Source organism: Ceratotherium simum, chromosome 24 (genome assembly GCF_057802395.1).
Source record: "Ceratotherium simum simum isolate JZ-2026a chromosome 24, ASM5780239v1, whole genome shotgun sequence".
NCBI lineage: Eukaryota > Metazoa > Chordata > Mammalia > Perissodactyla > Rhinocerotidae > Ceratotherium > Ceratotherium simum.
The window spans coordinates 24707684-24730984 of NC_141923.1; the positions used below are offsets into that span (position 1 = coordinate 24707684).

Sequence of the window (23301 nt, forward strand, 5' to 3'; positions counted from 1 at the left end):
TGAATTAGAGATGGCTAGGCAAAGTATTCACCCTCAAGCAATCTTGAGATAAAGTTTTGTCTTTCTCTTTTCCTAAATTCCAAAAGCTCAAAATTGGGGAAATCTGATATAAACATCCTCTGCTTCAAAAATAGAGGATACCAATCTAATGCAGCACTGCCAATCAGCTTCTTTGGCAGACACTTAAAATCCAGTGTCTGGAGAAAAAAAAATGTGCCAGGCTATTATTATAATTATCATCCCATTGGTCTTCAGTCACCAATCAATTTTAGAGGCTATGATCCTTGCCATACAATAGAGTACTGAAAATTACACTTAAGCATTTGGAGATAAGCAATATATAATAAGAATAATAATTAACATTTTTTTTTTACCACATCTCAGGTACTATGATAAGTACTCTAGGTTATATTATCTCATTTAACCCTGACAACAACTTATAATAGCTACGATTATCCCCATTTTATAAAGGAGAAAACTGTAGATTAGAAACGTTAAGTAACTTGGTCAAGGTCACACGGGGATTAAATGGCAGGATTTGAACCCAATATTTCTGGCTCTGGAAGTCACACTCTTCATCTGCACCCTACACTGCCTTTTAATCATGACCTGTAAAACTCCTGGCATGGTGAGCAATCTGTATGTATTAGTTATCATCTGCTAGTATTACTCCCTAGTGCTAGGATGATCTGGCTTACTATGGAGAAGGTCCAGAGTACCTCTTGATACTAAGAAAAGTTCCTTTCCAGCATTACAGAGGCAGGAAACATAGTTGAACCAGATGGTCTGGGCCACTTCCTGAGCGTATGACTTTGTGACTTTCTGTGCAATGAGTTTATAGGAGGACTAAAGAAGAGCTCCATTTCAAATAGGGTCAGAGAATCCAGGAAAGCTTCCAGAAAGAAGAAATCATTGAATTGCATCTTTAAATAGTCTGTAAGGAAAGGAGGAATGCCACTCCCTTTCAATGAGATGGGCTTTAAATAAACACTGTCCTTCTGAGGGGTTATGGGAGTGGAGGCAAAACTGCCAAGCAAAAGCAGGCAAATAAAGTGAAAGAAGAGGTGGAATCAGAGAGACATTTATTAAACAAAAAACAGAAATGCGCCTCCAAAAGTACCAGGATTTTTTTAACTCTTGTTTCCGCTCTGAAGCCTGTAATGCAAGACAATTTTTTCTTCACATAGTTTTCCTTTTACTTTCTACTGATTGCAGCGGAAGTGGTCAGAGGCCAGCATGATAAAGAACTTTGCCTGGGAGACAGGAGTCCTGGACCTGACAGTAAGGCAGCTTCCTCCCTGGCCTACCTGTGCTCATCACCCATTTAGCACCATTTTAACATAAATTATCAAAATTTCCTACCAAGGAAACAAAAAACCACACTTAATGTCTCCTCTTTCTTCTGCCTGAGCCTCCAAAGCAGAATCAGGAGGTGAAATATTCCTTTTCAATGACTAAAATTGTCTGAAAAGTCACCAAGGAACCTCACTAAGTAACGGTCTTTGCAAATGGCTGATTTTCTTCATTGCTTAGATCAATTGCTCTTTTTTTTTTGCTTTAACAGACAACAGATTGCTGAAAGTGAGTTTCTGCTACACAGTTCTTAGAATCAACTAGGATTAACAAAATACCTTGGGGCATCACTACATGCCATGCGTTCTTGCTGCTGTTATAGCAGCGCAGGCCATTCTGCCCATCTCTTCTCCGAGAAGGGCGGAGGGCACTTTTAGAAGAGAGTATTCAAGTCGCATGCAGGGTATCATGAGAGACACATATGGCTCTCAGACCTTCTTCCTCTTCTTGCCTATAGAAAGAGCGGTTGCCAAGAGAGAAGAAACTAGGCTGTGAAATCAATGATGAGGAATGGAACCATTTGTGTCATAATTTTTAATTTTTTAAGATGATCTCATGCTGACCAAATAAGAGTAAACCCATGAGCTAAAACCATGAAGTTACCAATGTATCCTGCTTAGAGGAATTCCACAATTTGCCTCAATGCTTTAAGCAACCCCCCTGCTTGATTAGCAAGTCTAGCCTTGCCCTAGGATCTCCCTCCCCAATTATTTTCCATAGAAATTCCTGAGTGCAAGAAGAATTTCTTACATCTATCAGATTTCCAGCCCCATGCTCTGGAGGCCACAAGTGTCCTTGAAAGCTTTTACTCCATCCCCCATGGAGCTGGCAATCACATCTAGACCACTGCCCTCTGGGGCCCTTATCCCTCTACAGTCAGCAGTAAAATGCCCTCCTCTTGTCACAATGCAGTGCTTTCAGAGGCCTCTCCCACAAAAGAACAACAAGGCCCCCGAGTGACATGGTTCTTTCCTTTACAAATAATCTCTTTCCCAAAACCTACAGACAATGCAGGGAAAGAAGATCTAAAGACGTTTAAAACCAGCTTCAAACTTGACCTGAAACCATCTCCTTTCATCAACATCCGGGTCATGCTACTTAGTCTAGCTGATGGGTCAGGTTGTATCTTGGTGGTGAGTCTCCCTTAGGAACCCCATTTTCTCTTCTTTTGATCTGAGCTCTTCGGGGACCCTCAGGTCTTCACACAGATCTCTATGTGACTGAACCCCATGGGTTCCATGTAAATCAACGGATGTGGCTGGGCAACTCTTGCAGTGCATTCTGAACATTTTCTTGACAATTAAATAGTTCTCCAAATGTTGTATGCGAAGGAGGAGGCTCATCTTCCCAGAGTACACAGGGAAGGTGTGGTCTAGCTCCACAAGCTGGTAGAATAGTCTTGTTTCTGACTTCACCAGCCCCTACTCCTCTGTTGTGTTTGTCATTGGTTTGGAGGTCTCGTTAACGTCTTTCAGTATAATTCTTGCATTATCTTACTTTATTAATTCCCTCTGAAATCCTGCTAACTCTCTCTTAGATCTGAGACAGTTCCTAAAGTACTATCCCTGGCGACCCCTCAACCTCCACCACAACCCTTGCCATACACACACCTACAGACATCATGTTTCTATACACCTACCCTTCTCTCAACATCTAATCTCCTTCAAACTGATCTTTAGGAAAACCATATATGCTATAAGGAAATTCTACTGCAGCTTAAATAATTGGCATGAGAGGAGGAAACAAGACATCAACCACAAGAACACAGAAAGAAGAAGAGAGAACTCTGTTTTCCATATAAATATCTCTGGTAATTAAAAAGGAAAATGACAGGATTAGATGGGGGGAAAACAAATGAAAAGTAAACAGATTTCATTTCTAAACCTGATAAGTCAGAAAGCTTTCCTCCTGAGAAGGATCCTCTATTAAGATCTTGGAAGATAAACTCAGTGTCTGGTTATTATGCATTGGTGTTACACCAATCACCTTGACATCCAGATGCACCTCATTTGAGGAGGTGTAGTTGGAGGCATCTGATGAACCTACTTTAATGGGCAAGACCTTTATTTAGCACAATAGGATATGTAGCTGCACACTAAAGAAATAGTTCTTGTTTGGAAGGGATTGGTTACCCAGTGTTAGAAGTTCTAGATAAGGGTGTTGTCAGATGGGGAAAAAATGGAGGCAATGGAACCCGAAAATTTCTCATTCTCAGACTTTTCTTTAGTTTGACTTCCATCACCTACCACTTAAAAATGTGTTTCCCTCAAGGCTCTATCCTCAATGATATTGTCCCATATTCTGTCCCTTGATGACCTCATGTAAATCATCCCATCAATTCAGCTACTACCTCTAAGTGGAGGACCCCAGGTCTATTATCTCTAATCTCACCCAATAATCTAAGCTATAACCACCTGCTGGATCTCTTTTCATAGATGATCCAAACTCACCATTCTTATTACTACTTTCCACACCCCTCATCTCACCCCAAACTTATTATGTGGTTCCATACCTTAGTTAATGACATCATAGTTTTTCCATTTACTCAGGCTCAAAACTTTAAAGTCATTCTTTGGTAGGCTCCCTTCCCTCTTCTTATCTAAACCGCATAATTGGCTGTCTCCATAGTATCATTGAGCTCTGGCCCCTCTTTCCCATTCCCAAAGCCTGGTTCAGCCCCTCAATATCTCTTTGTCTGAACAAATACAATAGCACATTGATGCGTTTCTTAGTTGCCATATCTTTTTTGTAACAGGGCTTGCTACATGGTTTCCCCAGAGAAATCTTGCTAATGCACAGCTGACATAATTTCACGCCTTTGCACGAAATCTTCCAGTGGCTACTCATTGCATACATATGGAAAGTTCCAATTCTGCATTATGGTATTTAAAATGCTCTGAGTTGGTCCGTATGGCTGGAATCTGGATGGGGGAATGAAATAGATGCTGCCAGAAAGGGAGAAAGACAGCAGACAATGATGAGCCTTGTGAGTAACAACACATTTGTATTTCAACCTGAGTTCATTGAAGAGTCATCTAGAGGGTTTTAAGTGGGGGCAAAAAATGATCATATGTGGACTTTAGAAAGCTGGGCTATTTCATAAGCGTTTAAAAACATCACAAGCTGTGAGGGAGTGAGGAGAAAAGTGGTGAAATGTGAATTTCCAGTGTTTTTCATAAAGGCTAATAAACACACATATATGCACAAACACACACACAAACACACAACTTAAGGCACTGTAATGCAGAATAATAGAGGTAGAAATTTTCCCAAGTTTTTCAAGAGTTCAGGACAAAAGCCTGAAAAGCAGTACAAATGCAACTTAACAATAAAAGAAGCTTATTTATCTAAGCAAAACTTCAGAGAAAAACACATTTGTACATAACGTGAAGAAAGGAGTGGAGAATGGATTCAATGAAAATAACAAAGAATCTTTAAGACAACTACCTAGCTTTTGGCTATTTCCATTTTAAAATGAGACTGGGAAAGTTAGAAGGGAAAAAATATTTATTTTTGAAATGGAAAAAAAATAAGGTGATAATTTTCTGCCAGGGAGAATATGTGTAAGGAACCTTGTTGGTCTTTCTTCACAGAAAAAGACCTGCTGTGGAAGGTTCTACAGATGGAAGAGTTTGATGAGTTTGGGAAAGTGGACTTGTGAAGTGGAGACACGAACAGATTGTTCTATTACAGCCTGTTAGCATGGCAGTAGATATTTCGCTAATTTGTTCTTAACCTCTTCTTGATTTAGTGACATTTAAGGCCAGAATTGAGACATAAGACTGCAGGACTTAGAAGCAGAATTTTTCTTCTGGTCCATAAGCTGTAAGTCGTTGATAATTTTTTTTCCATTGGGAGTAAAGGTATTAGATAGCAGGGGTAGGGGAGTGTAAGCAGAAAGCGTGGAAGGAAAGGAAGAGAGATATTATAATGAAATAATATTACGGAACACATCTAGCTTGGTATTTCCTTTTCCCATCCTTTATAGCATGGGTTGCCCTATCAAATACCTCCAGAATTCAAGAAGGCAATGCAAATTCATGAACTAGGCTGGATGTGAGAACTCTAGTCTTCAAGCATGTTCACATCTAGTCGTCATTATTAGAACTGGCCTTCAGCTTTGGTGTTGGTGGGGTTATAAGAAATGCTTGGGGGGCTGGCCCAGTGGCTTAGTGGTTAAGTTCACATGCTCTGCTTCTGTGGCCCAGGGTTTGCAGGTTTGGACCCTGGGCGTGGACCTACACACTGCTCATCAAGCCACGCTGTGGCAGCGTCCCACATATAAAATAGAGGAAGATTGGCACAGATGTTAGCTCAGGGCCAATCTCCCTCACCAAAAAAAAAAAAAAAAAAAAAGAAATTGCATGTGACTGCCGCCACCAAAGAATGTCTAAAACAATCACTACTGATCTCTAGCAAATTTTTGCCCCATGAGAATGCAGGCCCAGTACTGCAACGTTTTCTGATTTGCCAAGAGTAGCTAATAATTTTCATTTTTATGTGAAATATCCCATTTTTAAAATGTTACCTCACAATTATTTTTCAACCTTGTTGCAGAACAAACAAAACTCATCTGTAAGCCTCATCCAGCTCTGCTTTATATAAATTGCTGCCACTAAACTTTAGAACAGAATTAACCCACATCCTTCACTTTCAAAGACATGCATTTCCTTTCAAAACTCCTGACCTTTAAAGATGGCCCTGAGGTGAGAAGAGACAGAAATGTGTGTGTTAAGAAAGGCTGTTCATATGTTTGAGGACCACAAGGGAAGGGTGATATCTGTGCCGGAGAAAGATAAGGCTGTATTTGACCAGGTGGACAGGATGAGTGGCGTCCTGGGCCCAGAGAATCTAAGCAGAGCCTCAGACAGAAGTGATACCATCACCATCTGTACTATTAGTGAGAGTGTTTGGTACAAACATCATTTGGATTCTTGAAACTACTCCACAAGTGAGACAAGAAGGCATGTGGAAAATTCTGGAACTGGGAATAGGCCAGCCAGGCTGGATTAGAAATCTGAGTTTCCTAGGCCAAAATCATCCTTGCGTAGGCCAAATCCTTTTAGTCTAACAAGGAATGGAAGTAATTCAACTCCCTTTGCAGCGTTGGCTATTTGATCCAGCCACGGGAATATGCTACTTTGTGACAAGTCTCCCTTAGATATCAATTCCTCCTATAGAAAGAAAAAAATGGGAAAAATATATTAAAAGGCACACATTATGATGTGCAAACAATTTTTTGTGTGTTTTGCTCTTCTGGTTTTTGTGAAACACTTCCAGAGGCAGAGCTATCACTTTCCAATAGAAATGGCAACTCTATGAAAAAAAGTCTAACTAGAACCCAAGTTGACCTGCTCCCCCCTGAGTGTTTCCCGTGCTAGTTCACCACACTGCAGCTCCTGACACTTTACCAAGCACATTACTGTGCTCCTGCCTCCTTCCTTCTCTCCCTTACCTCCCCCCCCCCTTTTTTTTTGAGGAAGATTAGCCCCGAGCTAACATCGGTTGCCAATCCTCTTCTTTTTGCTGAGGAAGACTGGCCTTGGGCTAACATCCATGCCCGTCTTCCTCCACTTTATATGGGACGCTGCCACAGCATGGCTTGATATGTGGTGTGTAGGTCCACGCCTGGGATCTGAACCCGCAAACCCTGGGCTGCTGAAGCAGAGAGTGCCAACTTAACTGCTACGCCACCGGGCTGGCCCCCCTCACTCCCTTTTTATTTGCTGCAAAAACAATTCTTTGTGCGAGTTTCCATGTGAGGGATGCTGTCCAGAGATGAAATACCATGAACTCCGACCTCCTCACAGACTGGTAGAGGAGGTGGAAATCGAAATGCACAATAGGAAATCAGAGGATGAAATCTAGAACAATGTATGCTGGGGATGCTTGTAACAATAACAAAACTTATCATCAGAGACCATAATATTAGATTCTATTTATTAAGAGTTTGTTATGTGCCAGGAACTGTGGGAAGCCTGTAATATAAATCATCCCAACAGTCATGAAAATAGGGTTAAGATGTGGGCTTTATTATTTACAGTTTTACTGATAAGGAAACTGAGGTTAAGAAAGAATAGATATCTTGACCAAGATTACATGGGAACTCATTCATTTTTTCTTCTCTCGCTCTCTTTCTCTCTCTCTCTATCTCTATTTCTCTCTCTCTCTCTCTCTCTATCGCTATCTCTATCTCTCTCTCTCTTCCTCTCCTTTTCTCTCTCTTTTATTCCCCACAGTCTCTCTCTCTATCTCTGGCTTCTGAGGATTCAATGACACACAGCATGCAAATCGTGTTACACAGAGTGTGGCAACCTCATAACTTCTCAATAAACGGTGGCTGTTTTATTTCTTGGGCCACCAGGGAAGGCTTTTCAGGGAGATAGTGCTTGAACTAGAAATTGAAAGATACTCAGGTCAAGTAACTGAGACATTTTTCATTTCATTTAATATTTATTAGAAACCTTATGAGGTGGATATCATTAACTTCACCTTTCAAACAAGGAAACCAAAGCTCAGCAAGTTTAAATAACTGGCCCAGGGCCAAAGAGCTGGCAAGCTGGAGGCTTGAGACTGGGACCCAAGTGTCCTAATTCAAAGGCTAACGTCTTTCCACTCTTACGTCTCTGGCCTGATGGCTTTTAGACCCAATGGTTGAAATCTCTAACCCTTGAGTGAAAGCAGAATGAAACACAGAACAGACACGAGCTTCTTGTTAATCCTTATTCCCTGGAGTATTCCTATTCCGTTGGAGAGTTAAAGGAACATGCAAATGGGTAAAAATCATTGCCTATTCAGTAATGCTTCCAATACGTGCTTATATCTTCTCAAGTAACTGAAATAATTATATGAAAAAAAGGAAGGGGAAAGAAACGTGGTACAAAGAGTGTTTGCAGGAAGGTCTTCTTAATGAGCTCTCTGCTCAGTACATTTTGTTGTCTGTAAAGGAAAGGTGTGAACAGAGCCAGTACAAATCTGCTAAGAATTAGCCCAACTTGGTCCCATCAATTACACTGAATTTTCTGACAAACCTCTGCTGCTCATGGGAAATTTCATGACAGGATGCTAATAAATCTACCTAACCTTGTCACACCCCCCCCCACCAATATGCCAGATTTGCACCATTCAAGATAAATGACATTTATGCATTATAAGACTGAACTTGACTTCTCAGAATTTCCATAAGTCTCTGGCAGGTTAATGAGAGAAAATTTTTGTGTCTCCAGAATATAAAAGAAAATGCTTGTGTTCAGAAAAGCACCAAATTGTCAGGCAAAGTGTTTCACTGCTGGGCCCATTTGAGATGCCAGGGAGCATGGGATTGAGGTGGATCAGGCTGTGATCATGTGTAACCTGCACAATACAGTGTCATGGTGGAGAAGTGTGCAGTGAATAATATAGAGCACTGGATAGATACACTTAAAGAAACTCAAATGCCTGGACCTTGCAGCTGACCTGTCAATATCAAAGCTGATTATCTCAGGTTTACTTTCTACCCAAATCATTAACTTCCAGTTTCAGAAAGAAAATTCATCAAAAGCTAGAACTAAGCTCGTTGCCCAAGGGCAAGAGGGATTACTGCGTCCCAGAAAAATAAGCCTTGCTTGGTGATATTCTTAGGTGATATACCATGGTTAATATATCATAGTTAATGATAGTGTGGCATCTTTGTTAAGAGCTGAGCTCTGAAGCCAGAGAACATGCATTCAAATCTCTGCTCTGCCACTTGCAAAATTTATAAAATGGTGACAATAATAGTACACATTCTACTGGGTTGTTTTAAGGATAGGATTAATTTTGACAATGCATGTAAAGCACTTAGCACTCAGTCCAACACATAGTAAACCCTCAAAAAAAGATTGCTTTTATGTAGATCATACTCTTAGTTAATATTCTGCTCAGGTGTTACATCCCACAGGAATCCCCTACCTCCCAAATCCAGCTAAGCCAGTTGTTCATTTGCTCTACTCTCTTGATACCCTGTGTATGCCTCTATCACCACACTTAATAAGTTATATTATAGACTATGTCGTTGTGTTTGCTTCCCCCAGTAGATTATGAAATCCTGAAAGATAAAGAATCTGAATTTTTATATTGTATTCCATTGTATTTATCTCCCAGATCTATACAGTACTTAGGTTACAGGATGTCATCAAAAATGTGTGCTGAATTAATGTATGAATACATTTTCTCATTTTGCTCATCTGAAACATAGAAAAGACTAATGTCTCAACTTCTAGGTTGAAAGGGCAGCTGAATAAATTGTTAATTGTGTCATATTAATGTCAACTAAGATTCTTCTGAGGTTTTTTCTCTCAGTAAAATTACGAGAGGGAAGAGCTCTTAAGTACCCGTATGTTAACAGTATAATTCCCAATGGTGGACATAGGGATGTCATGATCCATTGTAAAACAGGCTCTACTGTTATTGTCCCGGTAGAGAAAGTATGTAATAAATGAACCACAATTTTCTTCTTAGAAAATTCTTCCTTCCAGGCAGATACTGCAAAAGGACACTAGGGTTGCACAGGCCTCTACTGGATCCCTGATGAAACTGAAAGAGATTTTGCCCTCAGATTTCCTGCCTCACACTTCCTAGTGATCTCTTCAGAAGGCTGCAGGAGGAAAAATACAGAAATAAGAGGAAATTCCATTAGAACCCGTAAGCAAAATTGCAACTATTCCTCACCTGGCTGTAACAACCCTCACTCTAGCTGTAGTTCCAGGGTAGAGTAAGTAACCTCCACCAATGGAATCCAGAGGGCATACAATTAAAACACCCCACAGAACTGCAACTATTTATCCAAAAGATCTTCAACATTAAGCAGGAGTGAGTAGACGGTAGACAGGTAGTTTTCTAGGCTCAGAGCCAGCATTCATGCTGACTGACCTGGGACATTTCTCTAGCTGATCTTCTAGGATCTGGGCTTTACCTTTCCATAAGGATATAGAATTCTGATGAGTTAAAAGCATAAGCTTTGTGTTCAGACAGACCTGGGCTTGAATCACTGGATGTGTTATCTTAGACAAGTTACATGGCTTTCATGAGCCTTGTTTTTCTCATCTGGTAAATAGGTATAATCAGTTACCTACCTCATAGGATTGTTATGAGGATTTAATTTTAAACATGAATGTAAAACATATGAAAATTTATGGCTCAAGAAATCTTATCTTTTTTGGTTGCTGTTGTTGCTGTTTTCATTACTATCTTTCTAGTTCTACTATCTTTCATTATTTTTTTCCTAAGACCATAACACATATTAACTCATCCTGGAGGACTAATTGGCCTTCTGATGTTGGTCTTTCTTGACTTTTTACTAGGCTATTTTTGGTCTCGTCCCATTGTCATAATTGTCCTCCAAATCTGTGCACATGGCACCACCAACTTTAAGAATACTGGTCTGATAAAAGGCAATCTTTTACTATAAGTTCTCTGGGATTTGTGTCATTTTCCAAGTAAATTCAAATGTGGTTTAAACAAGAGACTGGATTTTGTAAAGATAAATATAGAGGGAAGGACACACACACACACACAAACACACACACACTTTTTAATCTTATTTCAGGGACCCAGTTGGGGGAAACAAGATTTCACTTTCAGATTCTCCACCTGCATGGCATGGGTGTAATGAAAATGCCTGTCAGGGAAAGTAATGTGTTTAATATTGCACCAGTCTTAAACATCAGCAGAGATTTCCGTGCATTGCGAATAATTCCATCACTCGCCCATGTTACATTGCTCTGTGTTTTATCTGTGGTAGGATGATATCAATATGTCAAGCAGGAGGAAAAGGATGTTTTATGAGATTGATGTAGGGAAGCGCGATGACAAGCACATAAAAAGGGGAGCCCAAGATGCCTCCGAGTTGTCAGAGGAAAAGGCTGTGATCTCTCACTGGTGTGCATTGAGTTTATTCTTTCCTCACCAAGAGTCTAGGGGCTATCAAGGCTCCCTGTGGCCTGTATCATGGATTTTAAAGAAGATAAAACAACACTGATTTAAAAAAGGCCTTTCAGCCACCACAGGGTGCCTGGGAGGTGAATAATAGGTGAAGGCTGTTAGGGAACCTACAGGAAACAAATATCAGACTATTCTAGGGTGAACTAGTGAGCAATTCCCAAGAAAGCCAGATTTTGCAGGGTACTATAGAAGGAAACTTCTTTGGGACCTGAAGCATGATTAAAGGGAAGAGGGTGGATTTTTCCATAGAGAAGGAATTTGCATATGGAGAAGAAAAAATGTGATCTTCACTCTAGATCAATACCATTTTATGGAAGCAAAATTAGAAAAGAGGATGTAGAGATCATTTTCTTAATTCTCACTCTTAGTGCCCCATTTTTGACCTTTGTTATCTCTTTATATTTTCCTAAGTCACTAGGTGATCTCCTTAACTTTTGCCTCTTCCCGGTTTACTTCATTCTGCATAACCTCTAAAAAAGTCTCAGCTTCTATAGCCAATATTCAAGGCCCCAAACTGTCTTTTCATTATTATTTAGTACACTTTTTCATGTGTGTGTGAGGAAGATCAGCCCTGAGCTAACATCGGTGCTAATCCTCCTCTCTTTGCTGAGGAAGACCGGCTCTGAGCTAACATCTATTGCCAATCCTCCTCCTTTTTTTTTTTCCCCCCAAAGCCTCAGTAGATAGTTGTACGTCATAGTTGCACATCCTTCTAGTTGCTGTATGTGGGACGTGGCCTCAGCATGGCTGGAGAAGCGATGCGTTGGTGCGCGCCCGGGATCTGAACCCGGGCCACCAGTAGCGGAGCATGCGCACTTAACCGCTAAGCCACCGGCCCGGCCCTAGTACACTTTTTTATATACCTATATACTCCTATATTTATATAGGAACAAATCATATAGAAGGTCGTCCATGAAGCCTTCTCTGATGTTAGGTTTAAAGATTCCTTGCCCCTGAAATTCCCTGACATTTGACCTATATCTCATTGATTTGTCTTTGATTTTTTATTATAGCTGTTTACATATAGGTACTGGAATGCAAGGTCCTTGAGGGTAGGGTCTAAATCCTTAGTCATGGGCCAGAAAGTAAGCCTGGAACAGAGTGGCCCTCAGCAAATATTTGCTGAGTGAATTCTGGTATATATTTTTATCCACCATAGTGTCTTGTACAGTGCATATAATAGATGCTCAAATATAATTATTGATGAAATGGGTAGATGGAGTTAGGGCAGTCCCCGACATGCTGAGGATAGCTTTATACATAAAAAGAAGCATGTAGTTTCCTTGTATAATTCATCGAGAATCCTGAAAACATCTAGCTTCAATTTAAAGGGAAACCACTTTTCTTTTTCATTTCTTAGATATGTGCTTGTTTTATGGAAATTGAAGAACTTTGGGTTTTATTTTTGTTTTGGTTTTGTTATTCAAATAAAAAGTATGTCAAGTAAATGATTTTCAGTAAAAAAATTGGGTAATATCATAAAAAGCAAGGACAAGAAAGAGAGGAGGAGGAAGAGGGGGAGGAGGGGGAGGAGGGAGAGGAGGGAGAGGAGGAAGAGGGGTAAATGCAGAAAAAAAAGAAGAAAGGAATTTCCAACAGGCACCATAAAATATGCTAATCTCTAAGAATTTTAACTTTCAGGAAACATGAGTGGGAATAAAAAATTCTAAATGACCAATGAGTATTCTTCTGAATAGATATGCTATTATATTTCTAACTTCCTTTTCATTCAAGTTCTCTGATACAGAGTGGGTAGTTGAAGTTGTTTCCAAATTGTACCCGCCCCTAATTTGGTTAGCTGCATTTGTGAAAAATCTTACATGAGTAGTCGCTTGGCATCCCATAGGGACTGGGCTGGATGTAGGGTATTGCTAGGTGAATCAAATAGCTCGCAGTGACTTTGAACAGGGGCCCAAATAACGCAGAGAAATGCTAGTCACAGCATTCTTTCTCTGGGGCTGCTGCTGAGGGCTACTAGAAAAAAGAAATCACCTAATTCTCCCAATTATATGTAAGTATTAGAAGCACAACAGGAGCAAGCCTTCCATTCAATGTTTGGAAAGCATGTCTGGAAAACACGTGGATCAGAAGCCCTAGGCGTGCTTGTTTAAAAATGCAGATTCCTGGCCTCATTCCAGACCTACTGATTACTTACGGTGTAAGATTTTTGTAAGAAAGAAAATAAGATATAATGCTAATATCTATCATTTAGTTCATTATATACACATAATATGTATTTTTTTTTTTTAAAGATTTTATTTATTCATTTTTTTCCCCCCCCAAAGCCCCAGTAGATAGTTGTATGTCATAGGTTCACATCCTTCTAGTTGCTGTACGTGGGACTCGGCCTCGGGTTGGACGGAGAAGTGGTGCCCTGGGGCGTGCCCGGGATCCGAACCCGGGCCGCCAGCATCAGAGCGCGCGCACTTAACCGCTAAGCCACGGAGCCGGCCCAATATGTATTATACATTAAATAATATATAATGCTAATACCTATCATTTAGTTCTTTATATATATATACACACATATATATGTATATATATATGTATATACAGTCATGTGTCACTTAATGGCAGGAATACGTTCTGAAAAATGCGTTAGACAACATTGTTGTTGTACGAACATCATAGAGTGTACTTACATAAACCTAGATAGTATATCCTATCACACCCAGGCTATATGGTACTAATCTCATGGGACCACTGTCGTATATGCGGTCCGTCATTGACTGAAATGTCATTTTATGGTACATGACTGTATATATATCATATCACATCACATTTTTGGCTTTGGAACATAAGAGGCTTTCAATTACTAAAACCTAGTAGACAATTTTTTTAGGTTCACCTTCTGCCCTGGGCCACAGACCCATACGTGCAACTTTCACTTCTCAAAAGCCTCATATCCTGCGTGGGAGAATACATCAGTATGTTTGTATGAATAAATAGATGGGTAACTATCAGATGTATAAATAAATAACTTAATGGTTAATGTATTTGGTATATAAGTATTTATACACTCAATATGTCCAGAACGCAGATTGGCTATATAATTCATGAGCCCCAGTAAAATGAAAATGTGTGAAATGAAAATGTGAGACCTCTTGTTTAAAAATTCTTAAAATTTTAAGATAGTAACAGCAGAGCATTAAACTAAGTACAGGCCCCTTCTAAGTGCAGGGCCCTCCGCAACCACACAGGTTGCACACACATGAATCTGACCTTGCCTACAACATATATAACATTTTTCCTATATTTATCATTCTTCTCATACTTACAACATCTATTTCTCTGATTTCTTTGTAATCTGACTCTACTATCAAATTTGAGTTAATCAAAATACTTCATAATTAAAACCTGATCATTTTAGCACCTTGATTATTTTCAAAGAGCATTCCCATAAACTGTCACATTTAATCATCACAGTGTCCCCATGAGGCAGGCATGATCATCATCTTCATGTTACAGATAAGAGAACTGATGCTCAGAGGATGAGGGACTTGCACAAGACCACCAAGCCACTAAGAGACAGACTGAGGATTTTAATCCATGTATAAAACTCTCCTCTCCTCAAGCCAAACCTCAAACTCTTTCCTTCATATTGCATTTGACTCTCTGCCCTAAACTCCTCCAGGGTATAGAAGATGAGTTGTATCTCTTTGCTTCCCCCATCTCTTAACATGTGGCCCATAACAGATACCCAATAAAGGTATGGGAAAGAAAGGTACTTCTCTGTGGAGTGAATGAATGAGGGAAGGCACAGTGTCTTTTCTGATCTCCAAGTAAAGAGAGAGGGGAAGGAGCCAACAAGATTCTTCTCACTAGGTGCCATCCAGCCCCCCAGCCACACTCCGTGCTTCGCTAGGCATATTACCTAAGAGATAACTGTTTCTCAGATTTTCCTCACTCTCCTTTGGCCATATTATTTGCATTTTTCCAGGTTGTGCTGAATTTAGATAGCTCTCTATTTGTTTCTAATATCCCATGTTCAAAAGCTGTCATCTTCCCTGTCATCTTCAACCTTCAATTTGCAACATGTAATCTCATTACAGCTAGCCAGTAAGCCCTTACAATACTCTAAATGGAATCTGGACAACCCCTGATCCTTTTGTAAAACAAGTGGCTGCCTCTTATCCAATCAGGTCATTGTTATTCTCTCCTTTCCCTCTTCTGCATTCCTCTACTGCAATGAAATGTTGAGACACTAGTCCATTTTAATTAATTTTTCAAGCTTCCTCCAAATTTAACAAAACATTACAAGTAAAAAATAAAATAAAATAACAACACCCTTGTGACACCACAGAGTATAATTAGTGCGCAGTGAATTTTTTTATATATGTACATGTTTGCAAGCAGTGAATATTTTTATCAGAAATAAATGAAGGAGGAGGAATCTCAGTTCATGTCATTTTATGATATACAGATCTAACACACTTTAATAAGAAGCAACCTCCAGGCAAAGAGGTAAATATAATTTCTTCACGCTGGGGAATGGTTAATATACAGTTTAATGCTCTCACCAATGCAGATGGAAAGAAGAGAGTTTTCACATACTTTAAAATTTTCTTCTAAGCTAAGATATTGAGAGTTTGTGTATTAAGGAAAAATTAAAATAATAGTGGATAACACCAGCAAATTATGAATCATATATACATAAACACATAGATACATATACACACACATAAATACGCTATATAGATATTTATATATTCAAAGCCTAGAAATAAATCGTGGAGTGTTTTCTTATACGAGTTTGTGGGTACGTGAAGGTGAGTGCAAGCGTATGTATGTGGTATCTGGATTTGAAACTAATTCGGGAAGTCAACATCTCAGGTTTATAAATATATCTCATTTTTCACAGCTTCAGCCAGATTTTCTTTTCCACTTCTTCTCGTGGCATTGTGAGAAGATATCAATAAAGTGTAATTATTCTCTTGCTGGGCCATATGTGCAGTAAATTTCCAGATAACCAAATTCTATAACTGTTGGAAATTTCAGAGGGAACACTATTTTAGCAGAGCTGGTGTTGGAGGTCTTCAAGCAGTAATTAGATATGGTAATTTTCTACAGAATAAAAAAAAATATAGAAAGGAATCCCACATTTTCTGAATAGTATCATATGACTAAACTCCAAATGATCCTAGGTCATTCTTTGTCTTATCTAAGGGCATTTTGCTTATCAGGGGAAATCTAGTTATGACTATAACCTTTACTCACAGTCATTCATCACAGCTTTATAATTCCATACCTAGTCACTTTGCCACATAATTGTTTTTCAGCAAAACTTGAGTAAATCAACGCTGGACTAAAGATCCACTATGTATCTTTACTCGTCTCTTGATTGATGTTATTTTTTCTTCCACAATTATTTTTCTCCAAATGCATTTTTCACTAAAACACAAGTAGTATTGACAACATCCTGTCTATATAGAGAGGGAAAATAAGTGAATAGATTACAGAGAGCAGACATAAGGATGACAGAATGAAATTAGAGTCAGTTAGTGAATGGGATCATAACATATATGAAAATATTGGTTAAAAATGAGAACACCGACTATTAAATCACTAGGAGAGATTTACTCAAAGGTCAGAATTCTGTTCTTGTTTAATCCTCACATCATTCACTCTCAGGTGGTGGGAAGTAATAGTCATTTTAATTATACAGTCAGGATCAGGCAGGTTACTTGTTGGTCCAAATCTCACAGCAAGCCAAAGGAAAATCTAGGTTTCCTGACTCTTCTATCCAATTATTTTCCTCTTATTATTATCCTCTACTGTCACATAGTTTTTTTTGTTGTTGTTTGTTTGTTTTTTGGTGAGGAAGATTGGCCCTGAGCTAACATCTGTTGCCAATCTTGCTCTTTTTTTGTTTGAGGAAGATTGTCCCTGAGCTAACATCTGTGCCAGTCTTCCTCTATTTTGTATGTGGGATGCTGCCATAGCATGGCTTGACAAGTGGTGTGTAGGTCCGTGCCTGGGATCCAAACTTGTGAACCCCAAACTCCGCCGAAGCAGAGCACATGAACTTAACCACTACACCACTAGGCTGGCCCTGTACTGTCACACAGTTTTTTTTTTTTTTTTTTTGTGAGGAAGATCAGCCCTGAGCTAACATCCGTGCCAATCCCCCTCTTTTTGCTGAGGAAGACCGGCCCTGAGCTAACATCTATTGCCAATCCTCCCCTTTTTCCCCCTTTTTCTCCCCAAAGCCCCAGTAGATAGTTGTATGTCATAGTTGCAGATCCTTCTAGTTGCTGTATGTGGGATGCCACCTCAGCATGGTCCGGACAAGCAGTGCCTCGGTGCACGCATCCGAACCTGGGCCGCCAGTAGCGGAGCATGCGCACTTAACTGCTAAGCCATGGGGCCGGCCCCCGTCACACAGTTTTTATTGGCTACTCACAAGTAGGTTTTTTCCCTTCTTACACTAATATAGGTATACTGTCTTTCCCATTGCGTAAGAAATGTCCTGAAGAGTTGAGTATAAATTGAGCTCTCATAAATCAAATACTGAAGAAATGCTGGAACAGGAGACAGGGTAGGAGGGAGGAATAGCACAGTTTGCATTTTAAAAACATGCTTATCTTTTCAAAATGATTAATGTTTTCAAAAATCACTTAAATAGTATTTTAATGCACCCAAGAAACTCACATTAAAAGGAACTCTGAATAAAATAAAGTACAAAATAACTTACTAATGTAAATAAGAACTCCTTAACTTAGCTGGATTCCCCCATCTTAGTTTATATATCTTTTGTCTAGTGTAGTAGTTCCCAAACTGTGTTCCCAGTTGCCGGATATTAATAAGTATTATATCAATGGGTGTTATACAAGTGAATGGTCAAATAAATTTGAGTTGGATATCTAAAGGCAGGAACCGTATTAAAAAGCTATCCAATATATTTTTACCATTGAATGTCTTCCCTGATTTTTATTCCCAAGGACCATACCATAGGGCTGGTTTTTAAGGGAAAGTATTTTGGGAAATGGCAGTATAACGACATTTTTCTTTAAATGAAATCACCAGTATACCAGTTGCTCTTAGTGTATCCAACGCTGGGCTGAAGGTGTGGCTCCAGTGAGCATGGTTTCATTTGTTTCTTATCACAGCAAACATCCTTTAAGTACCAAACTAAGAAGGCCCTCTTCACTGTCAGAGGTGAGAGTGTTATTCCCTTTTGTAACCAAAATGACGTTGCTCAAAAGAAATGTTTAAATATTCCACAAATCTTTTCTCCCAAAATTATTTACACTCTTCCTTCATGTCAGGTCTTTCATTAAGTCAAATAGCAACAGGTTTAGATACTCTCATCATTTGATCCAAAAGAATACTAAGAAAAAAACATGAAACCCAACACATAAATCCTAAACATGAATAGTGTAAAAGGGTCTCTTAATTGTTATTCTCTACCATTTTTCTAGGAGCAACACAGGACTTGTCTCTAGAATTTATCTGGAAAATCTTGTCAAATTTAATTCTATCTTTTTTTTTTTTTTTAAGATTTTTATTTATTTATTTATTTTCCCCCCAAAGCCCCAGTAGATAGTTGTATGTCATAGCTGCACATCCTTCTAGTTGCTGTATGTGGGACGCGGCCTCAGCATGGCCGGAGAAGCGGTGCGTAGGTGCCCGCCAGGGATCCGAACCCGGGCCGCCAGCAGCGGAGCGCACGCACTTAACCGCTAAGCCACGGGGCCGGCCCTCTAACTATCTTTTTATAAAGAGTTTCTGATCAACACACACACACACATACCCACCCCCCACAGTTATGCCAAAGTAGAGATTGCTGAACCACTCCAGTTTTCAAAAGAACCAAAGATGTTCCAAAGGGTTTTCTAAGCAAGAACATGACCAAGTCTCTCTAAATGTGAACTGAACTAATTGGAATCCATTATAGGCTCTTAGGACAAAATCATGAATCAGACTAGGTTTCTATATGTCAAAGCCTAGAAGATCTGCTCATCTGTACAGAAAGAAGGGGACAGTAGGTGAAGAGGGACCTTGCTAGTCTAGGTAGGTCTAGTAGATTGAGCTGTGTTAGAGTATATTTGGATGAACTTTCCAGCTCTCCCCCACTGGACTCTGAGCGCTATTTATCTTTTTATGTCCAGCACGTTGCACATAGTTGACTCTTATCACATGCTTATTGGAGGGATGAATTTAGAGAGTGGGCTAGGGATAAAAAAATTCCATCCAGAATAATGGTCTTAGAAGTCAAATCTCTAATGAGATTTCAAAGCAATAAAGATTGTTGGGCTGCTATAAAACTTGGTGCTATAAGGACTTACTGGTTAGTAAGATTGACTGACCTGTTTCTTCAGAGAAATTTAACAGAATTTATGTGACAGAATATTCATGAGGATTAATGATCTCATTTTGGGAATGTACTTTGACATCCCTGGAGGAAACATGAAAAAATTTTAAGTAGTTTATCTTTAATGAATCACTCTTTCAGCTATCTAAATAGAACTCCGTCTCAACTGCTCCAGTATTTATTCTGCTGCATATTAAATACTTATCCATGTATGACAACCGTTATACACAGCACATTATATCATAGGTTCAGATTTTATACCGTGTACATAGTGAAGTTCTATAAAAAAGCTTTAGGATAGCAGAAAGTTGGATCTTGTGCTTGTGTATCTGCAGGATGCTAATGGGGGAAATTCCTTCCTGGCCATCATAGGTAATCAGTTTATTCCCTGAATCATGAGATCTGATTACCTTTATCTGTACTTCACACTCATACAGTTTATTGGATCTGTCATCCTAACTGAGAGAAATTCTGATGTGGTACCTGTGATTTAAAGAATTTTTCCAATGAGAAAGCAGGTGTAACTGAAAGTGAGCAAGTGTAAGAGAATTGTAGGAAGAGATCCACTCTAAGTTAATATTGAGAAGTTCAACAGCCAAGAAATACAAAGTATTTTTCTATAGCATTCAAAAGACAAAAAAAAAATCTATTTGGGGCTAATTGATATGGATTTTCAAATTTTTAAAAATGAGGTCTTTTTTTTATACAGTTTCAAGATAGTAGATACCTAAATATCAACTCACTCATCCAACACTTTGTGTCTTACTGATGACCTTAAAATATTTTTACAAAGAAAGACCAGATTAAAGAGGTGGGGATGACAGAAAGCACGGAAAAAAGTGGCAAGGGGTAGCAATTTCAGATTCCATAGGACACAAAAGCTGAGCCATTCACTCTTCAGAACTATAGTCAAATGAACACAGGGTCAAATCTAGATTCTAATGCCAGATTCTCGTGCCATCTGACCTGAGCCAAATTAAGCTTTTTAAGCCTCAGTTTTCACCTCACAGCATATAAAATACTTTAATGTTTCTTCCTTTTCCGATTACTTCCCTAGGTCTTCATGCTCTTCTCTGAGACCAACAAAGTAGCTAGTTATTTTTTTCAAATGCTAAATATTTTTTGTTGTCTTTTTCCTGCTGCTACTGAAATCTCAACTTCCCTCTCCTATCACCCGCCCCAACTCCCATCCTACCACAACCAGTTTAGCATTTTCTTTCCAATGAAATGGCAATTTTAGTTGCCCCAAATAGAGCAGTACCGTTTCATAAAACAAAAGCCTACGAACTTATGCTTTAAATGTGCTTTTTCTGTTCAAATCAAGGCATGCTTCTAAGACAAGCTAACCTACTGCCAGTAAGTGATAAAATTGAGAAGATATTCTTCTCTTTGGTAAATTAGCAGAGAAGTCAGAACATATTGACCATTTAATCATTGAATGCCTCTGACTCCTATCTCTCAGATCTGAGCTGCCTGTAGCCTTAGTCCTTAGTCTGAGTGAAGCATGCCCAGTGAAACAAATTAGCGTTGCCACCCTCCATCTAGCTGAGAGATGAGCACAGCACCATACTCTTCTATGAAAACAGTGGGACACTTTTATACCAAAGTTGACCATTAAATAGGGGTGCAGTGAGGGATAGAGAGGATATTTGGTTTTCCTCAATTATCAGCTTAACCGTCTTTGCCACACATCATTATGACACTAATAAGCACCCGTGTTGGCTTCGACTGAAGCCTATGAGAAACAAATGCTAGCTATCTCAGCCTTTTACATTTGGAAACTAATCATATTAAGGGAATGAATGTCAACTGGTCTATTCATACCCCTAAGGTTATTTTAAAGAGCTCTCCTTAGCCTCGAGATAAAACTCTACCTAGTTCTTTGCCCAGTGACATAAGGATGGGGAAAGCAAAGTCACAGAGAGTCAAGAGAGCCCAACGGCATGATGCAAGGAATCAAATTGTTTGGTCTTGCTTTTGAACATCCTCATTTGAAATAAACACTACTTGTGTGCCTGAGGAATGAGAAAGGCCTTAGATATCATTAGCCAGGAATCATAAGATATTCAAGAACATTTTAAAAAACAAATCAGATCCCTTGAATAAACATAACTGACCCTACAATGGCTCATACTATAAAGCCCTCTCAATATCTCTTGTATGCTAAGGAAAAGATAAAAGTCAGGGCAACTATTACTCTCCTCGTTTTACAGATGAGTAAAACGAGGCTCAGAAATATGGAACAGCAGTAGGGGGTCACATTACTAGCATGCATCATGGCCCCTTTGAGAACCCCTGGTTCAGAGGTGAAAGTTCTCTCTAGACTTCAGCACCCTGCCTGCACCTGTCAGGGAGAAAGCAGGCAGCAGGGGAGAGAATCACAAAGATGCTTGCTCCACGAAATGAATTAATTAGGACAATAATTCACCAAATAAGAAATCCTCCCTCATGGATCACCAGGGCCAGTCAACTTCCAGTGAAATGGGCTTCGGGGCTGCAGCTGCTCCCACAGAGGATTTAAAATATAAACAAGATCAGACAGCAATACTGAAGGTTGGTGGTTTCCACCTGTGGCGCTTGCTTCCTGTAGCTAATTCACAAGGGTAGAAGGTAGATTCACGTCTCACTTACTCCTGTAGGGAACATAAAACCATTGCTTCAAACTTCCTCACCAATCTTCAGTCAATGGAGCTGAGATGCTATCCTAGAATCCTTGGCCAAGCAACCATGTGGCTCTAAATAGACAAGCAGAGTCCATTGAGTTGCCCAGCCTCCAACAAAAGCAGGCAAGTGTCTGTGGCTTGGTTATATGAGGCAGCAACGCCCACAAGAAGCTTCCCTCTCACACCAGGCTTCTTTCTTCAAAACTGTTACCCAGGAAATCTGCCCTAAATTCCCTTTGGGAAAAAAAGATGAAACATTTCCAATCTATTACGTGCTTTTCCCATCTTTTCCTTTTCCAGATGCCAGTTTGAAACTCTCAGGCTCGAGTCCAGAGACAAAGTGCAGCAAATTGCTTCATTTAGTTACTCTGAGCCTCATTATGGTTCACCTCTGGGTGTGTAATCAGCCTTTTATTCACCTAACAGGATCATTCTCTAATAAGGTGTTCATTTAAAGAGTTTTCCCCACAGGGTCTCTCTCTGAGAGCTTTTGGGAGTGCTGATAGGAAGAATGTGCATGCTGAATATTCACTCATTGCAAACAAGTTTCCCCTCCCTTTTAGGTCTTTTAGCTATTCTGAAGGCTCTGTGGCTGCATTAGATCTACCCAGCACAGGCTTGTTGCTGGCAATGCAAAAAAAGGAAAAGATAGAGCACGCTAGGACAAGACGGACAGCTGGCAAATTGTATCCAAGTGGGCTGCTGCCCACTGGGAGAGCAGTCCTGACTTCCTGGGGTAATCCATCTTCCTGACACATCCCCTTCCCGAGAGTTAGTTTTCTCCAACATACTTTCTGCTCCTGACAAACAGGATGGATCTGTCTTTACTCCTCCCTCCTACTGACAAGCTGAAAGAGTCACCCCTAGCGTGCCGTCAGCACTTCCCTTCTCTCGTGACACTATTTATCTACCACCCAATTTATTGATAATTATCAGAGACCTCAAGGAGTGTGGTGATTAGATAAAAGCGGCTGGCTAGAGTTGGCCATTTGCCCCCTTCAGCCCCGCTTT

The 23301-nt window shown here is 39.7% G+C and overlaps 1 protein-coding gene across 1 annotated transcript in view; it reads right to left on the minus strand.

Annotated features, from left to right (window-relative positions):
* LOC101397659 (neurexin-3) overlaps nucleotides 1-23301 on the minus strand; it is a 964554-nt gene that overhangs the window by 547701 nt on the left and 393552 nt on the right. The window lies entirely within an intron of this gene.